The sequence below is a fragment of the Crocodylus porosus genome, unplaced genomic scaffold (assembly GCF_001723895.1).
Source record: "Crocodylus porosus isolate Cpor-Errol unplaced genomic scaffold, CroPor_comp1, whole genome shotgun sequence".
NCBI classification, from domain to species: Eukaryota; Metazoa; Chordata; order Crocodylia; family Crocodylidae; genus Crocodylus; species Crocodylus porosus.
In genome coordinates, this window is record NW_017728948.1 from 3,170,189 (window position 1) to 3,184,020 (window position 13,832).

The following is a 13,832-nucleotide window of genomic DNA, read 5'->3' on the forward strand; positions in this document are numbered from 1 at the left end:
AAATGGAGTTTCTTAAGGCAATGCGAAACTCAAGAAAACACATAACATTCGAAGCAATAGGCAAAAAGTCTATTTGTATAACAAGGTCACCATGCAACAGGAGAGCCTGAAGCCCTAATTCAGCACTGACGGGAAAGGGAGCGTCTACGTGGCATAAATGAAAGGCCTCGGAGGTAGCACAGTGACTTGTGTGCACAGTCAGGCCAAACCCATTTTTTCTCTCCAGACCTGCTAGACCCACAACTTCATGGACATGTTAATAGGGTAACAAATATGTGACGGTTCAGTCAAATGTCTCTCTTAGGCACGTCAGTTAATCATACTCCCACAGAATCGTACTGGGTAGAGTTACCACAGACTCAATCTGTCATGATTGAAGTCGGCTCAGCCCCTTGGTGTAGATCAAGAGGGGCAGCAGGGCAATTGTATTGCTAATGGAGACCGCTATTTCCTCTTCCCAGCCTGCTTCTGAGCTCCTCTAATATAGATGCTGAATGCATGGATTTCCTCTTGCTGAAGATCTTAATACCAAGAGACTAAACTGAAAGCCCTTGCACCCGAAAGAAGCCTGTCCAGCTGATCTGGGATGTCTTCCTAGGGCACAACAAACTAAATAATCCTGATTCTTTCAGCTTTTCCTCATCAGTCATGTTTCCAGGCCTTAACTTTTGTTACTTTCTACTAGCCTCTATCTAATCTGTCCACCTTTTTCTTCAAGTGCTGGGCCCAAAATTAGACACAGTACTCCCAATGAGGCCTCACAAGTGCCAAAAGAGTGGAAGAACCACTTCCCTTGGTCTTCAGGTGACTCCTGTTGATGCAACCCAGTAGCCTCTTGCCTTTTTTTTGTTTTGCAACAAGGGCACGCTGCTGGCTTATATTCAGCTTCTGGTCCACTGTAACCCCCGGGTCCTTTTCCGAAGTACTGCCGCCAATCTAATCATTCCTCAATCAATATTTGTCTTGAAAGAGTGACTCAGATTTTACGTCCTAATTGCCATTTCCCAACCAAGTTGGATGTATTTTCTTTTATCTTTCCTCACAAATCAGTCCTTAATAGCCACTTCACCAGTCAGCGTTCATGCTTTTTCAGCCCTCTCGGTTTCCTTCATACTGAGATGCCTGGAAGAGAGAATGGTGTTTGCAGACACTTAAGACCAGAGCCACCTTGCTTGACCTCTGGCATTACGTGGAGCAGAATATTTCCTAGTGATTCCTGCCTCAGCTCTGTCCCTTGAGCTTGTGGTTTAGTACGGCATCCAGTCACAGTTGAAAGTTGTTTCAAAGATTTAACTACCCTCTTGGTTAAAAATGTTCACATGGACTTGTCTGACTTTTTAGTCTTTAGCCATTGGGATTGCTTTGGCCTTCATTTGTTGTGTGAAGGACCCAGTGTGAACCAGACCCACAAAAAGCAGCAATCCTTTGCCTGTTCCGAGTGCCCCGCGAGCGGATGCATCCCCACAAGATGTGCTGCTGCTGCTACTTGTCCCCGGGGAGCACCAGTGCACGCGTGTTGTGGCACGTGGCACGTTGCCCTGGGTGGGGTAGGGGAGGCTGGGGCCAGCATCTGGGCTGCCCCAGCAGCCTTACCTGGCTCCTGGGGGCTGCAGCCACGGCGATCTTGCAGCAGGGAGCCTGGAGCCTGGCTCTGGTTTCAGGTTGTGCGCACTGCTGCCACTTCTAGGTGTGGGGTTTTGTGACACCATGCTCTCCCAGCCCCATCCCCCACACTGCAAATTAGCAGCATGGGGGACACCTGCATGTGTGCCACGTGCAGTGTGCACACTCGTCTGGGTGTGCCCAATGAGCCTACTCTTCCCCCTGTACGCTCTCAAACAACTACCCCAAGCCCCTAAAGTTTTAAGTTGTTCCAAGTAAGATAATTGCCCATTAGTAATTCCACAATGACTTCATTATGCAGCACTAGAGTAAAAAGAAAGTGACAACTTCATAATATAGCTAATGGAGAATTATTAAATTACACAAATAATTTTGCTAGAGTCATTATTTACTTAGTCAGAAATGTGCTGAGAATTTGCAAGTAATTATATCTAGCCCCGCATAATGATAAAGTTGCTTTGGAAATGGAGATTAATTGTGTGAGGAGTGACACGTATTTTTAATTAAAACAAGTGGCAGGGAAAAGGTATCATTTGATTATTCCTTAAAAGCCTCTATTTACAAGGCAGATGACTTCTGTATTTGCATTTTCAATTATAAAACACAACGGTGCCATTCTCTGTTCTGATCTTAACGCTTCAGATTTTCATTCCTCAGGTGCCTCTCAGCTTGCAAAGGGACTTTTTAAGACTCCCACTTCTGGGTTGAAGTAAATCTTATTGAAATCAATGTTCAGGCTTTTTTTTGAGTGCAAGGGCTTTCAATTTAGTCCCTCGGTATTTAGATCCTCAGCAAGAGGAAATCCATGCATTCAGCAACTATATTAGAGGAACTCAAAGCAGACTGGGAAGAGGAAATAGCAGTCTCCATTAGCAACACAATTGCCCTGCTGCCCCTCTTGATCTACACCGAGGGGCTGAGCCAACTCCAATGCAAGTCGATAGAAACATTGCCGCTGACTTGAACTCTGAAGCAGAGGCGTAACAGGGCAGTTGGGCACCCGGGGCAGCAGCAACCCATGGAAGCAGCACTGACCTCCAACTGCTGCCTTGCTGCTGGGGCAACTGTTATTTTTCTGCCCTCCTCTTCCCAAGTGACTGGAACTCCTGTCCTGAAGCTGCTAGACTGAAGGACTCTACTATAGTCCTCTTTGCATAGTTAGAGGAAAAAAGGGTACATGCATCAGAGAGGCAGCTGCATGGCCAGGGTGAGGCAGGAATAGCTCCTATGGGTCCGATGGCACAGGTTACAATAGCATGTGCCAAGGTGATGGGTGTGCAGGGAGGTATTTAATCCATAAAGGTCTCTCTGAATTGCTCTAAACTGGGGCTGGCAACCTATGGCCTGCAAAGTGAATGTATCTGGCATGTAAAGCAGGCCTTGTTTATTAAGCTTTGTGCAAGAATGTACCACTTAGGGGTCGATTATCTAAAAAATGGCACCTCTGCCTTGACTTAGGACTGAGCCGGCATCCCTGGCCTGCTCTTAGTGGAAGGGTGCTGCTGACCCTTGCTCTGGGCCATAGGATCTCAACACGGAGGGCCTAACAACCTCCATGGGCATGAAATCATGTTTTAGAGACTCAGTGGTGACAAATGACAGAACAAGGAGCAATGGCCTCAAGTTGCAGGAAGGGAAGTTGAGGTTGGATATCAAGAAAAAATTCTCACTAGGAGGGTAGTAAAGCACTGGAACAAGTTACCCAGAGAGGTGGTAGAGTCTCCATCCTTGGAGGTGTTTAAGATCCAGGTAGACAAAGCCTTGGCTGGGATGATGTAGTTGGGGCTGGTCCTGCTTGGAGCAGCGGGTTGGACTAGATGTGACCTCCTGAGGTCCCTTCCCACCCTCATTTTCTAGGATTTGATGATTCATAGGGCCAGATTTTATTGCACCTATTATTTGTCCAGGTGGAGTTAGGCTTCTTCTGTAATCTGTCCCATCCTGCTGACCGCTCCCCCCTCCACTCAAAATTGCTCCTGCTTTTTTGGAACATGCCATCTTCTTAGCCTTAAGGCTAAGTCATAAAAGGCAGTGAGGAAGAGGAGGAGACCTATCCACCTCTTGTGTTAACTGGCTTTCAAGGACTTCCAAGGGGCCTAGTAGAGGAGGGTCTGATACCTGTCATAACTTCTTGATGGCTGGAGGGGAAGACGGTCTTGAATGTTTTTTTTTTTTTTCTCCATGGTATAAGGTGGGGGTGGTTGCACACACTAGCAGAGAGCTGCTGGTGTAAGCACATCAGCACTCGGTGTGTTTCCATCAGAGTTGAGCTGGGGTCTCACCTGGGAATGAACCGTCTCTTCTCCACATCCACGATGCCCGCGCCCCAGCAGGTGTCCAGCAGGTGCCACTGCCCTTCCAGCTGCACAGCGTTCCACATGTGGCTGGATTTCTTCTGCAGGCAGCTCAGGCCTTGTCGGTATCCAGTGCCTCTCCCATAACCTGGCACTCCAACACAGCTCAAACCTACTTCCCTGGAAGAATACGGTTGGTATGACATGTAACCACAGGTTAGGTTGGTCACTGGTCAAATGCGAGCGTCATACACCGCTGGCCACTCAAGTGAATTGATAGGCTGTGGTTGCCTTAACTCTTTTCCTGGCTATTTTGCAGTCCACAAAGGGAATTTACACTCATATGGTTGTTGTTAAGCTCATTGTTCCTGCGTTACTATTTGTTTAAGGGGTTTGTGGTGTTTGTAAATGTTAGTACTGTCCTTAAATTGTCATTCATTCAGACCGAATGATTCATTTTGGATTAAAAGGATGAAAAATACATGGAAGAGCCAAAGAAAAGGCTGCAAAAGTGAGAGAGAGAGAGAGCATGCATGTGCTTACATATATCCTTTTGGACAGCCTGCGTGGAAACAATCATGGACTGCATTGTTTCTAGCTGGGACAGACACTCACGGAGAGTCAACATGAGGTTAGTTCAAGCGGTTTGTACCTGCACATTTCCTGGCATAAATAGGCATAACCAGAGCAGACACCTCTTCTGGTTTTCAGGACTTGTTCAGGCGTGTGGATCTTCTGAGACAGCCCTAGGAAGCCATCCACATCATACTCTACGGGGAGGAAATGTAACCAGCCCCATTAGCCAGAGGTCTTGTCTAGCCCTCTCATGAAAGGAAGCTGGTGATCCCTTTAAAAGAGTCCCTCCGTGGGGGGAAGTGGCTGTTGCTTGGGTTATTCCAGCAATGGATGGCCACAGGTGCATCATACTGCATATATGTATCAACACATAGTGAGTCCACTAGGAAGGTAATGCATTAGACTGCCCTGGATTCAAACCCTTAAATTAATAATGATCACCATGAGGTAACACCTGGGATAATATCTTTTGTACATTAGCACAGAATTAGCACTAGTACAGTGGTGTTCAGTCACTCTGGCTCTGCAGACCAGATGTGCGGTGCATGGTCAGCACATGAGGTCAATCCACTGCTCTGATGCACTGCACCAGCCTAGCTCCATGCACCATCTGTCTGGGGAGTGACCCCAGATGCTGGATCCAGCCTTGGAAGGACCTGGCACACTAGAAACAGCTATAGCCTGACCCCACGCATTGCACCACCCCCAAGCCACACTGTGGGGTTGCGTCATCCAGCCCATGGGGGTCCAGAAATTTGGCATTGGGGAGCAATGGCAGTCTTAATTCCTGCATCTCTCAACCATGGCAAGTAGCACTGCTAACTCTACCCTGCCACCAATACTTCTGGACTTGTGGAGAGCCCCATGAACCGGATGCCAAAGCTCGATGGGTCAAATCCAGCCCAGGGATGGTAAGTTGAGCACCACTGGCCTAGCACACCCCAAGCAGCAGCTCATGGCCACAGGGGATCCAAAGGATAAACTGAGGTTGGCAAGAAGAATGAGGTATGATGGATGGAGCTCGCAGAGTGTTACTTGCTCACTCCTGTGGCTCATGGGGTAGTGAGCATTGGGGTGTTTTGGCCTTATGTGAGTTCAGGCAAATAATGAAAGGCTACTGTCATTCCAAGAATGTCCCAACCCACATGTTTCCAAACCCATGGGTGTCCATTCCTAATTTTGGCCAGATTGGAAGTATTGATTGTCATGAGCGATGGTCTCAGGAGCTGCAAGAACCAGTGTGAACGGTGGCTCTGGCTCTGAGGAGGCTGGCGAAGGTGTTTCAGTAGCACGGGGTGGATGGTTCAGTCTCCATACGGACCGCTGGTTCCCAAATGTTGGAGCCCACTGAACTACTCCAGCTTCTAAATGCTTTCTACATTGCCAGTGGTTTTTGACTCCACTCCTTGTATTAAGAGTGAGAGAGAGAGTCCGAATCTGCAACAGGCCCAGAGAAAGGGGTTCCCTGTAGCTGCTCTGGCCCCACTGCAAACCAGGTGTTGAATTGTTACTCAGCCCCAGTCCTCCACTCCTGACCCGTGGGAGCAGACATGGGCTTCTCTCTTTTCTGGGAGCAGCTCAGACCTCTCCTTGCAGCCAGCAAATCTTACAGCAGAAGGGGGCCAAGAAACGTAGCTGTGGTTCCTCTATCTCCTTGCCCTTCTCCTGCCACCTCGTCCACGGCATCATGGACGTAGCCCTACCGCTCTCTTGCCACGGCTAGAGTTGCAATCTTCTCTGAGGGGAGGCATAAAGGCTGCTGCAGCACAGTCCTACACTATGTATTGTCTATCTCCTCCTCTCTTACACACCCACAAACAAACCCCAAGTATTTGCAAAAGAGAGAAAGCCAAGAAGGCTGCCTATTGCAGCAAAGGGGGATTCGGACATTTATCTGAACCCCTAGTGCAACTCTGATGGCCTGGCTACTCCTCATCCTTCTTAGGTTTCTGTTTCCTTGGGCAGTGTGGCCTATGGAAGCCAAAGGCACCATTTCAGCATCAGCAAATGGAAAGCCATTGTGTACATGACTTTTTCCAAAGGGGGTCTTCATGGAAGACCAAACCATGGTGCTCATCCCTCTCCTTGATCTGTACATGAATTGTCCAGCCTTGTTTGCCCTTTCACAATGAGGACTGGTTTATGGAGAAACCGATTAACACCTGTGGGTCCATTCCCTCCCTTTCATGTTCAGTTATTCAGTATAAACCTCCCTCTGCTTCTCGACAGGCTTTCGTGAAACTGTCACCAATGTGGTTTGCTGTAGCCTTGTCTCACTGACCGTGGTGGCCCTGAAATAAGGAAATGATTGACCCCGAAGAACTGAGGAGGGTCTGGAATCACCAGAGTAACTGAGACCCTCATGATCTTTAATGTGCTCCTGGCTTATATCGGTGAGGAAGGGCAATTCTTTTATCCCCCATGTCACATAAGGGAAATTGCAGCCCAGACAGAGAGAGAGGTTCGAATCCACCTGTTGGGTAGCTAAATGTATTTAGGTGCCTACGCACCATCCTATTGCACCCTGTTCAACTCCTTGATAACCCATGAATGCATCTACTTTTGTAACGCAACATCATCTGACCCCTCAAATTGATCACAGAGGGGAAAAGGATCCCACCAGTTTTTGCATTAACTGTTCATCAGGGACTTGAACAAGGTGTAAGAGCATCACACTTGGGTACCTAAATCCATGTATACACCTAGTAGGTGGGACAGAATCGGGACCTAAGTAAACAAATGTCATACACGAGGACTGCTGTTGAGCATGGACCCAAGCCCACGTCTCCCATGTCTTCCATGAGTGTTTTAATCCCCAAATCTCCCCCTTCTTCCTCAGTTGAACTTCAAATCAAACTGTGGGCCAAACTGAAATGGAAAATGTACTTACCAATGTTGTGACACAACCACATCCAGATCGCTCTCACCATCTCCAGTTTGCTCTGGGCCTCCTCCGTAATGAGCCGAACGATGGTCTGGACCGATGACAAACCCTGCCTTGACTTTATCTGGGGTAAATCAGATTTTATGTGGTTACCTCAAGTGTGTGTGTCACCAAACCCACAATGCATTAAGGGCTGTGGAATGACTGATTTTTCCCAGGTTGGTGGCCTACTTGAAAAATGTAATGGAAATTCATTTTGGGTTGAACCAAAACTGAAATTTTTCAGTATATTTTTCAAACAATGACAACAACAATAATAATATCTATGACTATAATAAAAATACTGTAATAATAATAACAGTAACAACAACAATGATAACAGTAAGTGTTTTTCTGGTTGAATAAAAAGTTTTGTCTTTAGCATTTCTTAAAAAACAAGGGACTAGATTCACAAATCAGAAAAAGATGCTGTGATGGTATCCCCTCCTTCCCCCCACCTCCCTCTTTATAGCCAGGTACTTAACCCTGACACTGAAATGGGCTCAAGGCCCCTCTCCATGGTTCAGTCCTGAGGGGGGTTACATCCAAGGGCAATCACTTGGCGAGAGGGTATTATAGGCTGGGTCAAGCACTTCTCTTGAGTTTTTTCCATTCTGTAGTTCTACTAAAATATTCACTGGGTCAGAGAGTGGGAGAGCCACTCTTCAGGCTGCGTGTCAGGACATTTGCCTCGGGGCTGGGACATCTCAAATCCAGCCACCTCTTCTATTAATACTTAGGTATCATAATAAAAATAGACCAGACATAGCCCGGGGTTGGAGACTGTAGGCCAGAACCCAGCTCCAAATTGGGCAAAAAGTGTGGTGGTACCTGGGCTTCCAACTGAGTGTCCTGAACATGGGGCTACAGGGTGACAGGTCAGAAGCGTCATCACCTCTTTAGTTTTGTGACTAGCATCCAAGTCCAAGCATGTTCTGGGTTTTTTTAAAAATTTGCCTGGTATCAAATTTATGCTCAAGTCAATGTCAGTCGCCATATTTACTGCACAGTACGGGCATACGCATGTAGATGCATGCCCTTGCTGCACAGTAGTTTCAGTTACTGAGCAGTAAATGTGCACATGTAGATGCACCCACTGCTTCCCAAGTGTCTTAAGACCTGTTTCAGCTTTAACTATGACAATTAAGAGATGCCCAGTAGGTGTCTGGTCAAAAGAAGGGAACCAGCAGCTCAGCTGATATATGGGAAGAGGGAGGGGGGATGTTCTTGATCCCATGGCAGACCTGTGGCACTGTGGCTGATATCACGCCCAGTGGGGATTCGTGCCGACAGAATGCACCCACCGGCCCCATGCACGGCCATGGTGGGAGTGCTTTGCCTTCCTGTTGCTGGTATTTGCGAGCCGTAGGGGAAGTGAAGAGGTAGACACCAGCTTTCACTGTTGTTGGTACTTTGCAAATGCGGTGATTTGTTTTCACAGATCCCAGCTCCCAGGAATGCATTTTATGTTGGGTTTTTGGGGGGTTTTTTTGCTACTCTTCATCTTCGCATCCTCTCCAATTCCTTCTTGATCATATTAAGTAGTCTCCACAGTCCTAATGTGAAGCTTGCAGGGCAATAAAATTAATTGCATCCGAATCCCAAGAGATGTTAGCCGCAGGCTAGGTGTGAATTACAGGTTTCTACAAAACAGGAGGAGCAATTATTTCAGCACTGAATAAATAATTAAGCTTTTGCCCTCTTTCTACATAGTGTTTGGTATAGAGTTAATGAAAGCTCATTAATTAAAATGTTGGACCTTTGGCTGGTTACGATTCACCTGGGGGCAACCTGATGCTGGTTGATGTTGGTAACATGAAGAAATAATAACTTGTTTTGTGCCCGTTCCTGGGTCACTTGAACAGTCAGAGTTTGTATCATCACAGCCAACTTTTAGCTATTGTAAAGGCTCGTTCTCTGGGCCCATGGGATGAGTCGTAGACAAGCGGGCTGGCAAAGCCTTCAGGAGCTCATCTAGTCTAAGCCCCTGCTCAAGGCAGGAACAGCCCTGCGTTCGCCATCGCAGTTAAGTGTTTGTCTAACCTGCACTTAGAGACTTCCAGTCGTGCAGACTCCACAACCTTCCTAGTTAATCTGTCCAGTGCTCAGAGCTATGCTCAGAGTTGGAAAGTTCTCCTTAAAGTCCAACCTACATTCCCCTTGTTGCAAGTGAAGATAGTTACTCCTTGTCCTGTCCCTTGCAGGCCGAGAGAACAATCTGTCGCTAGCCTCTGCACAACCACCTTTCAAATATTTGAAGACTGTCATCAAATCCCCTCCCAATCTTCTCTTCCCCAGACCTAATAATCCAGTTTTTCCCAATCTTTCCTCACAAGTCACATTTCCCAGGTCTCAAATTATTTTTGTGTCTTTCTGTTGGACTCCTTTCCAGTTTGACAACATCTTCCTTGAAATGCAGTGCCCCAAAACCAGAAAAGCCAATTTAAATAGTGTTGGTCATTTGTTTGTTTGCTGGCTGGCCTGGAAGGAAGATATCATAGAGTATCTCATGGCTGAGAAGAGGCAAGATTCAGCTATGGGAGTGTAAAGGAAATCATTTATCGAGGCCAGTGAACCCATAGGCACTCTGTGGGGTCTCTATGCCTCTGTTTTTTTAATTTTTCTGAATAGGAAAAACACTGGCTCTCCACCTCCCCAAATGACTAAATATAGCCATCACATAAAGTCTCTGTGGCTAGGAACAGATGCCATATTTATCCCTGGATAAGTTGTTCCTGTTTTTGACCTGGAACAAACATATTCTGGGATTGGTGTTTGCATGCATCACCTTCTGATTGGGGTTGAGTGAGCAGCTGACTGCATGACTGCTTTTGTGCTGTTGATTCAAGGATGCGGTCCTGTCATAACTGTTCAGATGTACTTTGCAATGTCCTTGGATAAACTATTAGCACTTCTTACCAGTAATTTTTTTTTCTTAGGATTTATCCCAGGACAATGGACATGGGCATCTGTGTATGACTGCACGTTGTCCCAGGAGAAACTGGTTGATCTTGGGATAAGCGCGACATCTGTTTTCAGCTTTTGTATCCTAGCTTGGTTTAAGCAGTTATGGGTGAACTGGGAAATACAGGAAGTCTGAGTACAAGTGTTTGAGCTCTCTTTGGCTCAGGGCCAAGGTTTTCAGCTGTGACTAATATTTATCAATGCCTAACTCGAGACCTTTTTAAAAGGGCCTTATTTTCAAAGGAGAGGTACTCGTAGCTTTCTGGAAAATAAGTAAGCCCTTTAAGATGTCTCAGGTGGGACATGCAAAACCACAAACCATCTTGGGAAAGCTTGATTCTGCAGCTGTCTCTTATTTTTCCAGGGGTGAAAACTCCGTTCACACCAAACCAGCAGCTTTCTACTGGGATTTTTTTGCCTATAGGTACAAGGTGAAAAGGATGCTTATTTTTCATCAAAGCATGAGAAATTTCTGAGATGTGTGTGCCTCACTGAGAGTATCTGGGAAGGCTGTACCTTCAGTACCTACCTGCTCGCTCGCATGTAAAACATGGGCATCTATGTGGCTGAAAACCTTTGGGTCTGGATAGAGGTCTTTCCTTGTCTTTTTCTGGGCTGTTTCTGTTGCATCAGACTGCACCTGCTTCTCTCCCTTTACGCCATCCAGCACTGCTTCAGAAACCGATAACTGGGAGTGACTCTTAACCTGCCCATCAGTTTTCTCCGGTGCTTTTTGGAATACCGGTGTCCTTGGGGTTGCCTTACTGCTGTCATCAGCTTTGTTTGCCCAAAAGTGAAAGATGTCCTTGGTGGGGGAGCCCTTTGGGGCATCTTTTATGCTATGTGTAGATACAGTGTCCTTCAGCATGGCCTTCCCATTCCTTCTGCTGTCTTTGGCAACCCTTTGGTGGGGCTTCTCCAAGAGCTTGCAGTTAACCTCTTCATAGGTGCATCCCGCAGGTGTGTTTCCATTGTGGAAATCTGATGCTTGACTCTCCTTCCTGGTTGGTGAGCTGCTGTTTTCGTGGGATAGTGTCAGCTTTTCACTGTGGTTCCTGCACTCAGCCCATCTTGCTGCGCCTTTGGTAGGGTGGTTTCCAGGCTGGTTGGTGCATCCTGAAGAAGAGCAAGTGGTGGATAGTTGCCTGTTCCTATTGGCACCCAGGGGTCCAGGTGACTTGTTGCTGTCAGGATCTGCCTTCATTGGTACAAATGGAAGTTGGAGGAAACCAGAGAGACCTGTGATGGAAACCAAATGGTTCTTGAAATGAAGTATGTACTCTGCACTAGTTACCTCCCTGGACACATCTACATGTGCTATTAATCTGAAGTAGGCTTACTTCACAGTAAGCCTGCTGGGGCAGCACGTCTACATGTGCTCCCTCTTGGCAGCAGATTTGCTCCCAATGAGCACATCTACACATGCATTTACTGCGCAGAAGCTTACTGTGCAGTAAGCAGTTTTTACTACACGTAACACACATGCAGCCGTTAAAGCGCAGTAATGCGTTGTGTACGCTGACTTGGGAATAAAGTTAGTCTCAAGTCAGTCCACACACAGTGTTACTGGGCAGTAAGGCGTCTACATGTGCATTACTGCACAGTAACTAATCAGGCATAAATTTGATACCTGCATGATGCACATATCAAATTTACATCCAAGTTAGCATAAGTCACCATTGTTACTGTGCAGTATAGGTGTGCAGGTGTAGATGTGTGCCAGTACTGCGCGGTAATTTTTGGTTACTGTGCAATAAATGTGCACGTGTAGATGAGCCTAATGGGAGCAATCAAGAAAGGAGTGTTCCCACCCTGCTCTGCCCCCATGCAGGAGCCATCAGGAGGGATCCTGATGTACACAGGGTGGGAGAGCTGCGCTGCAGACCTCTCCCATCCCGTGTGCATGGGGACAAAGCCCTGTTCCCAGTGGAGCTTCCCTGCATAGCCCGGAGCTGGTTGTCATCCGTCCTGTTCTCAGGCAGGTCCCAGCCAGCCCTGGGCTGGGCAGGGAACTCTCCTGGTACAGGGAACTCCTGGCCCCGACTGCCTTATTGGAGTGGGGGCTGGGATCTTGCTCCATGCATCTGGCAGCTGCCTGTTGTGCAGAAAAGCTCTGAGCATGGAGCCCAGCCAGGGCAATGTCCCCCTGCCCTGGTAGCAGGTAGCTCCTGGCCCCAGCTCAGATTGCAGAGCCAGGGCTGGGAGCTGCCTGCTGCTGGGGTGGGGGGACATTGTCCCAGCCTGGGTTCCTCAGTGGAAGGCCACCCTGGCAGCACACAGGTCCCAGGGGAGGGGATTGTCCTCCTACCCCCTGCTGCCTGGGCTGACCGGGAGCAAATTTGCTCCTGCTCAGCCACCTACACACGAGCTACTGAGCAGTCACTACCTACATTTGCAGATAGCAAATTAACCCAGCAGTTGACTAATTGACCACACGGTAAGTATCCGCACATGTAGACAGTGATGCTTTACTGTGCAATCAATTAGCCAACTGCGCAATAAAGCATCTTGTGTAGACGCGCCCACTGTGATGTAACTAGGGTGAATCAGGACTTGATGGAAGGGAGCTTCAACTCATGACACTGGAGGTTCCCATTGCCACCGTGAAGGAGACAAAAGGAAGGTGAAGATGGTCTGAGATTACCCAGTGAGGTCATATTACATGCAAAAGAGTGTCTTCCTTTCTTCAGGCAGAAGGTTTTATTTTTTAAGACCAGGCAATAAAAAACAAGGGAGATTCAACTGGGAAGGAGGTGCTGAAAGAAGATTGATTGAGGTATCGGAGATATTGCAGATTATTGGATCTTGTGATTCCAATAGAGAGCTTGGATTTATTTCTGGCCCTGCTATGTGCTCTCTGGGGGGGAGGGGAAATGCCCCTGTGCCTCATTTTCCCTGTACGTGTATTTTTTCTACCCCAGAGGGAGGCGTTAAGCAAAGCCTGTGGCCACGTAATTAGCATCTGGGTGTCCGAGACAGATATTTTGGCATGCAGGTATGCAAACAGAGGGCTGATAGAGGCGTATTTGTTGAACTTCTCAGTTTCTGCAGAAGAGCGTGGCATCTTGCTTGGCCCTGCCTGCATGGGGTTGATTGGTTTCCTGTCACTGCTAAAGCCTGTTTGGAAGGAAGAGGTGGGGAAGGGACGGTGGAACGACAGGCCTGGGCTGGGACCAGTGTGGTAGATGGCTTTTCCCATAGGAGCACTCCCAGAACCAGCTCTGGATCACATTAATGCCAAATCTGCATCATCAAAGGGACTGTGCCGGGGAGAGATGCAGGGAAACAGGCAATGTGTGTTCTGTGCACTACACACCTGAGTGAAGATCGGGTCCATTTGATCAGCTCTAGGTACGTGCCAATAAGCCCACTCCCTTGGGCACGCTTTTTGGTACATGGTCAATACTTCGCTAAGTCTATGCTACTTTGATTTGGCTGTTGCATGTACAGCA